The sequence below is a fragment of the Rhincodon typus genome, chromosome 1 (genome assembly GCF_021869965.1).
Source record: "Rhincodon typus isolate 14 chromosome 1, sRhiTyp1.1, whole genome shotgun sequence".
Taxonomy (NCBI): Eukaryota; Metazoa; Chordata; class Chondrichthyes; order Orectolobiformes; family Rhincodontidae; genus Rhincodon; species Rhincodon typus.
In genome coordinates, this window is record NC_063332.1 from 106,132,348 (window position 1) to 106,142,413 (window position 10,066).

Genomic DNA, 10,066 nt, shown 5'->3' on the forward strand with positions numbered 1-10,066 from the left:
GTTGATCGTCAATTGTCAATTTGTATGTTGGACAATATACGCCATTGTGGAATTGAGTTTTCTTTTCCATGTGTTGAATGTTGTGATCTTTTTTGTAATTATGTCCATGACTGAACATTCTAGAAAGGAGAATATTGACTGATCTCCAAAATATTACATTTGCATGGGTTGTAGTTTGACAAAGGCAAGAATCTTTAATTTTTGCAGTCAACCTCCATGCAAAATTTCAAACTTAATCTCTCCACAGCTCTCTTGTATTCTTACAAAATAATGTTACTTTTGTATCATTGGTGTTGTGGACTCAGGTTCTTGTTCTGAAATACAGTTTGCCCTTCCCTTGTAATAGATTCAATGATCTAAAGTTGAAGGGATAAATTGAGCATTGTAGTCTAATATCTAGACCATAAAAATGAAAAAAATGTAATTTTCATGCAGTGATTTTGTTCTTTACCAACATTAAAATGAGTGAGAGCACAATCTCACCTACCAGAATATCTTTGCAACATATTATGATCCACAGATTTTAATTCTCAAACCTCCTGTCAGTGTTATAAAGAACATTTTCATAATGTGGTTATTTGATGAAGCAGATCAATATGTACCGTGACGCTGCCTCTGACCCCGTGAGTATTCCAATAACAGCAATCTTCTCTGATGCATCATTTTTGGATAGTGAATCATATGGTGTTATATTGGCTTTTAGTGTATAAACTGCAAATGCTTTTAAAATTCATCCCTCTGTGGACCACTTTTATTTGCTAATGAAAATCCACTGTAATGGAAAGTTTGTGATGAAATAACTGCTGTGAAATTAGCTATATGTATTATGAATTGGTTTTTTCAGCACTGAAAATAATTAGTACTACATAACAATGAAATGATTATATTTTACCCATTTGTGATCTAATAGTTATTGATGCTGCTTGTGCCACCTACCTTTAAGAACATTAAAATAGGAGCAGGAGTAGCCATGTGGTTCCTCAAGGTTGCTGCTCCTTGCAAAAAGATCGTGGCTGAGATTCTACTTGCACACCACTTTTCTATAGTCCTTTATTTCCTTAGTGTTCAAAAACTATCGATGACGACCCTTTGGGGCAGGAATCCAAAGAATCTCAGCTCTCATAGTGAAGAAGTTACTCCTAATCTTGATCCTAACCCAATCTCCTGAGAGCACAGCCTCTGGTTGCAGGTTGTCCACCCAACAGAAAACTGCCTCTTCGCATTTACACTGTTAAGCCCTTGAAGAATTTCATAGAATTCAGTCAGGTATAGTTCTACTATATTCAATAAAGACTATATTACTCGATCTGTTCTCACGACAGCGATTTCATTTAGGAATCAGTTGAGACAACGTTCATTGCACTCCCTATAAGGCCGAGTTAATCTTTCTTACAAAGAGAGAAACTCCATCTAGTGGCCTCAACAAGCCTTTCATAATTGCAAAGAGACTTTCTTATATTTGCAGTCCAGCTGCTTTACAATAAAGACTGAAAAGCTATCATATTATAAAACAAAGTGCTGAGGATTCTGGAAATCTGAAATATAAGAAAATTATGGTGGAAAAACTCAACAGTCTGGCAGCATCTGTGGCATTTCAAGTCCAATATGCCTCCTCTTATGAGTTTCACCAGCACCTGCTGTTTTTATTTAAGCCTAACATATTTCTTTTCTAACTTCTTACTGTGATTGGTGTATGGGCTCATCCAAATTCCTCTTCATACTAATATTTACTAATATTTCTTTATTATTAAAAAAGTGCCTGTTTTACTGTTCTTTCTACCAACATGATAATTTCACATTTCCCAAGTTAAATATTTTAAAATATTTTCCCTCTTAATCCCTAATACATTGCTAACATGGATTGTTTATTCTTGTTATTGCTTTTTGGTCACCTGCTGTTAGCTTAGTTTCCTTATTGGATGTATTGGAACATGCTGAGAAAATTTATGGGAGATAAAATTATCAGGATGCATCCTTGCAATAAGTTAACTGGAATAGTAAGTGTCAATATGGATAATCTCTTCCTAGAAAGAAGGAAGTTCAATGGATTTATTAACTGGTGCTTTTCATGATGTCTTTTTCCCTTTACTTTCTTATACAGGTGGGAGTTAGTTGGATCTATTTCACACTGCAGGGCTGGAGCTGGAGTTGCTGTGTGTGCCTGTCTGGTCAGCCAAATCAGAGATGTGGGTCAAGGGTCCAGCAATGTCGTCGACTGCATGTGACATTTACAACTGTTGTGGAATTCAACAGAGAAGATAATATCACAGAAGAAAGTTTTCATTCTGATCAATCAATTATTACAGAATGAAAATGAAGACGGGAAGAATTGATCATGCACCTTGTAATTGTTTTGTTCAGTATATGAAGTACTTGGCATTTTCTTGCAGGTAGATTTGATTGTCAGAATGATTCTAGATGTTGATACTATCCTGTTAGCCTCTGTGCCCTTTCATTTGCATTGCTGCTCCTTTGGAACTGTTCAAAGTAGGATTGAATGCATAATGCACTCGCTCTGTGAATTGAATTTCTCAGTATAAATCTTAGATTCAGCTCTGCAATATTGACTGTGGACAAATAAATTTAGTTTTAATATTTCTTAATATAATAGCATAAAGCGATGCTGAAGAAAAACAAGCTTGGTGGCAGTTTTAAAATGTGACACGCCAAAAGCACAAATGTTGTAGATTGTATTTCACATTGAAAAATGGATTGGTTCTAAAATCTCTTTTTTAAAGGAATGGTAAGTATATTTCTCCACTTCCTCCTCTGTTCCAGTTCTAAGTCATTTGTGGTAAGTGTGTGGCCGTGTTTTTCTTTTTCAGTAAACCTTTTAAGCTACATATAATTATCCATGGTTTCAATGAGACATTTGTTAAGCAATAATTACTGTTTGTGGAGTTATATGCAATAGTGCACTATTCCTTGTTTAATGGCCAAACTGATGTCTGTATCCTCATGAGTGATTTGCACTTCTGCACAAATTGAAAACAGTAGCATTTTCAAAATTATACATGCCTGGGCAGTCAAAAAAATGGGCTAAGATTTTCAGTAGTAGTGCTATTGTACATCATCTTGTTTCATTTCTCACAACTGCGTATTCCATAAATACTTGGAGAAAGAAAACACAGCTTAAATATTGCATAAGTTGATATACCTACAGATCTCTATGTATTAGCTGTGAATATTTACTTGGTGTATTTCTCCTTTGAGTTTTATTTTCAGTGCAAAGGAGTTATTATGGATTTTGAGAATGAATGAAGCAATGTGTTTCTCCTTTTTAAATTTGGAAAAACTTTGAGAGTGCTTCTGTATTTTTGCACATTAAGCTCTTGATTACAGCCAGGATCCTCATGGAATGTGCTTCCCCAAACAGGGAGTTTTAAACTCAAGGATAATTTCAGCCCAGTCATCATGTATGGTTTCATGCAAAGGCGTCTTAGTTGAAGAATTGTCAGTCGTACAGAGGGACAGAAATAAATCTTCATTGTTTGGACTGGGGATCGATTGGAGAAAGCAAATATGTACAGAACTGTTGTCCACCAATTTGTTTTTGAGATAATCCAGTCTGATAGCAATAAGAAATGTGTTGGAATTCAGAGCATTTCAAGTTATAGTTTACAGCCATCATGAGAGGTAGCATACAAAAACAGTAAATAATATATTTTTGTGAATGCTTCAGACTAAGTAAGAAATACATTTCTGCAGTACTGAGCTGGTAAATAAAATGCCAACAAGGAAAATCCAGTTGTCCTCATTTAACCCTTAAGTATATTTAACTAATGCACTGTTTTGAAAACATTATTCAGAAAGATTTGTGAACTGATTGAAGATTAGTAGTCTTTAATTAACATTCTCAGCAGTTATTTTTGAAATAGGTTCATTGTAATAGTTGAAAGCATGCATATTGTTTAAAAACTAATTTGAAAACCCAAAATATTATGTTCATTTCAAATGAATAATAAATTATTTTGTGTGGCTTTTTGCTTTATTGATTATTATCATTTGTGAATTATTTGCAATGGTTTGATTATCATATTTCAAATGCAATAAGATTTAACTACATTTTTATTAGCAGCGCTGAGTTTCATTAAAGACTTTTGTAGCTTGAGTAAGAGTTTCGTTATGTCTCAATCTTTATGTACAAATAAGATTTGTAACCTTGTTATAATTTGAGGCATTGTATTGTCTTTAATATTAATATATTACATGTATAATATATATAAAAACCTGCATTTGTGTGCACTTTTTGTCAACTGTTTTTCATTCTAAATTGTAATGTCCATATTGTAATGAAAACTGCTTAAGTAATCTGTTTTACTGTGGCCTTGCCCCAGCAGCAGAAAGGTGAGAAGAGTTAACCAGATATATGGTCAGCATCTAAATTAGCACCTTCTAATCAAACTCCTACGGTCTGCCTTCAAGACTGGCCCCTGTTTAGAGGATGGTGGCAAGTGCCTGGTACCTCAAATTAGATGGCCTCAGGCAGGAAGTGTTCATCAGGCTGGTTGTCAGCCTCTTCAGAAGAAAGAATACTCTGATTTTTACCAACCTTCCTCATTCCTGCCCAAGCCATGAGCTCAGTTGTAAAGTCTTTTGTCAGCTGACAGTGTGGAAGAACACAAGCAACATCAAAAAAATCAGAAAAGGCAGGTGATACACTTCAATTTGTTTTAGCAACTGAATTATAAGGGCAACTCCAAAATGTTGCATTAGTTGCCTTAAATGACAATACAGGAGTGCGCTGCACTAACCTCACCCATTTCGGTATACTCAATATGTAGATTGTTCAGCAAGTCAAATTTGCCAACATATCAACTGTTAATAAACCATGGGATTAAGGAAATTATGACGCGGCAGGCAGAGGCTGCTCCTGGCAGACTTCAGTCAGAACTGTACACGAACTGTCTCGGTGATGTTTGATCACCACAGGCCAGGGCAGACGTGGAGCTAAGGTGATAGAGCAGAAGCAGTCCAGGGAAGGGAAAGAAAATGAACCCTGAATACAGAGTGCCATCCTTCTATCTGTCAGGTTCCTGTTCCTAAATAAAAACAAGGTGCTGGAGGAACTCTGTGTCTGGCAGTGCTTGTGGAGAGAGAAGCAGAGTGAAAATTTTGAGTCCAATATTATTACTGTTTCTTGCTGGTTAGCAACCACTGCTCAAATTTTTTTTTTTTTTTAAACCCATTCAACAGAATTAACCACTGGATGACACCCTTCCCAGAATGTGTCAGAACATTTTTAGACAATAGTGTGACAGCAAACTCTGGAGCAGCCCTTATAGCCAGAATTCTGCACAGGTAAAATATTGACATAGCTATTCTATGTGAAACAGAGGCATCTCATCTTGAGGAAGTAAGCACTTAATCTCTTTCCTTGTCCCATTTTACAATGAATTTGATTAGTAGATTCACTTCATCAAATAATTCTGGGATGGTTGGGGAGTTAGTTGGCTGAGAAACATGATGAGTGCAGATTACTGATGTTTTTGTGTAAGGATAATTCATAAAACCTAGGAATAGGCCTTCTGTGGTAGAGAATTCGACAAGTATTTTAAATTTTGGTTTTAACAAACTTGTTTGTGGCTTAGAAGTAGCAGAGCTTCAACCCACTGTGCATTGTCTTGACCAGTAAAGAGTGCAGTGACGCTAGGAAAGCTTGTGATGTGTATCGCATGTAAAATGTTGGGAGGTTTTGAATCCACAAGATAAACAGGATATTCACATTTGCGAGAAGTGCCAGAAGTAGCAATCCTTGAACAACATGTGACTGATTTGGAGCAGTGACTGTCTTCACTGCACACCGTACAGGAAGGAGTGGGGTTTCTGGAACAGTTGTACCAGAGTGTGATGGATCCAGATCATGATAGCCATGTAAAGAGGAATGTAGAGATGACAGCAGAGAGTGACCGATGACTCCTTGGAGCTTCTTAACAAGTATGAAATTTTAGATGTCTATTCAGTGAGAAACACCCACTGTACCCTGGTGCCTGAGGCTGCTTTGGGAAAAGAGAGAGGCTGGTAGGTAGATTAGAAAGGTGGTAGTAGTGGGTGACTCAATAGTTCGAGGGATCAACAGTCTAATTTGCAGCAGAGATCGCCAGTCCCTTATGGACTTTTGCCTCCCAGGTACAAGGATTCAGGACATAATTGAATAACTGGATAAACTACTGGAAAGGGACGCTGAACAAACAGTGGTTGGTTCCCACGTAAACCACAAAGACATAGGGATAGCATGGAGGATAGCTTGCAGATTCAGGCGTTAGGACCTTCAGGGCTGTAATCTTAGAAGTACTACTGTGCCAAGTGCTTCACCATTTAGGCAAAGGCAGATCAGGGAGTTAAATGCATGTCTTGAGGGATAGTGTAGAAGGAGGATTTTAGATTTTTGAGACATTGGGATCACTTTTGTGAAAGGAGGAAGCTGTTCCGAAGAGATGGGCTTCGCCTGAGCAGAAACAGAATTAATAGTAGACAGTGTAGATTTAAACTTTAAGTTGGAGGGTGGGTTGATTAATGGGCCTAGTTTTGGAACTACCAGAGAGGGCAAAAGAGAGAAGCTTGGGGGAAAAAGAAGTGAGGGATGGCTTGAGTGTTAACCATGAACAAATAAATGGTCAGCTTTCAATAGGCAAGAAAGAGATAAGAGCAGTGTTAAACTGTATGTATGTAAATGCATAGAGTATCATGAACAAAATTAGGGAACTGGAAGCAGAAATTGCTCCAGAGAGATATGATACAGTAGCATTGACAGAAAAATGGTTCTTGTCAGATTAGGACTGGATACTTAACATCCAGCATTATAAGGCTTTTAATAAAAACAGGTTGGGTAAAACAGGAGGTAGTATAACAGTCTTGGTTAAAGATAGTATCATTGTCTTTGAATAAGATGCAGATTCTTTATGATTGGAGGTGTGAAACAGGAAGGGAGCGTGACTTTGTTGAATGTTTCTCATAGACTTCCAAGTAATGGGGAGGAAGTAAAAGAGAGCATTTGAAGGCAGATTATTGCAATATACAAGACAAGTAGGGTTGTGATAGTTGGTGATTTTGATTACCCTCAGGTAGGCTGGGAAAAGCTAGAGTGTGGGGCATAGAAGGGGAGATACTCCTAAAAATTTGTACAGGAGAACTTTCTGGAATAGTACATTTCTAATCCTACCAGAAAGGGAGCAGTGCTAGCTCTGATCGTATCAAATGAGGCAAGCCAAGTGGAGAACATCAGAGCAGGAGAGCATTTGGGAAATAGCGATCATAATATAGTAAGCTTCAATATTAACATGGAAAAGGATAAAAATCCGTCAATATTAAGATCCCAGAGTGGAAACGGGCTGATTTTAGGCGTCTAAAAGTTGAACTAAAGCAGACTGATTGGAAACACATGTTGGATATAGAAGTGGATGAAAAATGGGAGAATTTCAATAGAGTGCTGAATAGTGTAGAAGCTAGGTATATACGCATGACAAATAAATATGGAGTATCCAAAGATAGAGAATCCTAAGTGACTATGGATGTAGATGAGAAAATAAGGAAGAAAAAGAAGGCATATGATGTATTCTGAATAATAGTGGCAATAGAAATCAAGAAGAGAATCTGAAATACAGGAGAAATGCTTAGGCTGGATTAAGAAAGGTTAAGAGAAGCCTGAGGAAAAGAAGACTGGCTGCTGTAACTCAAATAAAATGTTCTTCAAAAACATATTAAATGTAAAAGATTAGTGAACGATAGAATGAACCCCACAACGAACAAGCAGTGTAAACTGCACATTGAAGCAAGGGATATGACAGAAGTACTAAATGAGTACCAAATTAGAAAATTGTTACAATGGCCTAGTTGAAAATGTTTTTTTAAAAACTGAACTGTATTGTGATAGGTAAAGAAGAGGCCCTAAAAAGCTGGCAGCACTCTGCATTGATAAGTTGCCGAGCTTGGACGGGATGCATCCTAGATTGTTGAGAGAAGTAATGGAGTAAATTACAGAGCTGTAGACAAAAACTTTCCAGGCCTGTCTGAACACAAGATTAGTTCCAGGGGACAGGAGGATTACAAATGTGATACCATTGTTTAAGAAAGGAACAAAGGATAACTCAGGAAACTACAGCATGATATCAATTATGAGAAAAATGAAGGCCTTGATATGGGATAAGGTAAATGTATACTTAGTATTAACTTATTTTCTGCATTTTTATAAACAGTCAACATTGGCTTTGTCAAGGGCAGGACATGTCTGACAAATTTGATTGTGTTCTTTGATAAGGTAACACAGGCAGTAGATGGGGTAGCGCTTTCAGAAAGCATTTGATACAGTACCATGTAGTAGGTTGGTTAGCATGTTAGAAATGTTTGGGATTGGTGGGATCTTGGTGGCGTGGATTAGAAGTTGATTAAAAGATGAGAAACAGAAAGTAGGTATGGATGGGCATTCATCAGATTGGAGATGAGTTGAAAATGGCATTTCAAACATGGAGTTTGGTTTTGGGATCCTTGCCTTTTCTGATTTAAATAAACAATTTGGAGATTGGTGTTGAGGGCAACATCTCTATATTTGCAGATGATACTAAGCTAGGGAAAATAGTGAATTATGAGGATGATGCTGAGCAACTTCAGAGGGACATTTTAGCCAGACCTCCCTATTTTTGTACCCTATTTCTTTAAAATAAAGGCCAACAGTCCATTTACCTTTACTATTACCAACTGAACTTGGATGCTAGCTTTTAATAATTCAAACATTATCCCAAATGCCTATGTCCCAGAGCTTTCTGCAGTCTTTTCCCCAGTTAAATAATATTCAGGTTTTCTTTCCTTCCTGCTAAAGTGCATAATGTCATATTTTCACTTATATTTCATCTGCCAAGTTTTGCCCATTCATTTAACCTGTCTATAATCCTCTGTAAATTCTTTGTTTCATCCTCACTACTTCTGTTTTAAAAGAAATTACCATGACTTTAGAAATACTTAGCAGTTCATCATTAAACTCTTCAGAGAGAAAACCTGTAAGTCAAAATCCAAAAATCTGAACTTATAATGAACAATATTAAAAGTATATATGTGTATCATCCACCCTACATTTACTACTTTACAAACAGATATAGTGATTGAGTTTGAAGAAGCTATCACAATAAGTTTAGCCAGCAGTTCCAATACTTATGTGAATTCACTTTGAATTTAACAGTAAAATTGCTGCTCAAAGAGCATCAAAAGCATTATTATTATAATAATTATTCGACATATCTAAACACTTTTCTTCTAAAAAAAGTAAAAGTAATCACTCCTGTTTTGCTCTTTTCCCAACTTATTTTCCTTCCTGTTCTTGCTCAATTTTAATTTATTACAGTAGCTGCAGCTAATTGGCCTCTCTAAATCGGGCACTATTACCATAGCTCATTCTACATCATTTCAAACACTGGCTGCCTTCCTTATTAACTTTCTTTTCAACATTTGTTCATGGGATGTGTATGTCACTGGCTAAACCAGAGTTATCTCTCAATGCTCTGAGAAGGCGGCGGTGAGCTGCCTTCTTGAACCACTGCTTGCCTTGGGGGTGTAGTTACACCTACAAGGCCGTTGACCTAGTGAAATTTTGACCTAGTGAAAGTGAAGTTACAATGAAATATTTCCCAAGTCAGCATGGTGTGTGGCCTGGAGGGGAACTTGCGGGTGGTGATGTTCCCATGCACATCTTGCCCTTATCCTTCTAGGTGGGAAAGATCATGAGTTTAAAAGTTGCTGTCAAAGAAACTTTGCTGAGTTACTGTAGTGCACGTTGTAGATGACACACATCTGCGGTTGCATGTCAGTAGTGAAGAGAGTGAAAGTTTGAGATAGTGGATGGGGTGCCAATCAATCAGGCCACTTTGTCCTGACTGGCATCAAGCCTTTTGAGTGGTGAGGCTGCACCCATCCAGGCACATTCCTGACCTTAGAGATAGAAAGAACTGCCAATGCTGGAGTCAGAGATAGAAAGAACCGCCAATGCTGGAGTCAGAGATAACACAGTGTGGAGCTGGAGGAATACAGCAGGCCAGGCAGCATCGGAGGAGCAGGAAAGCTGACGTTTTGGGTCAGG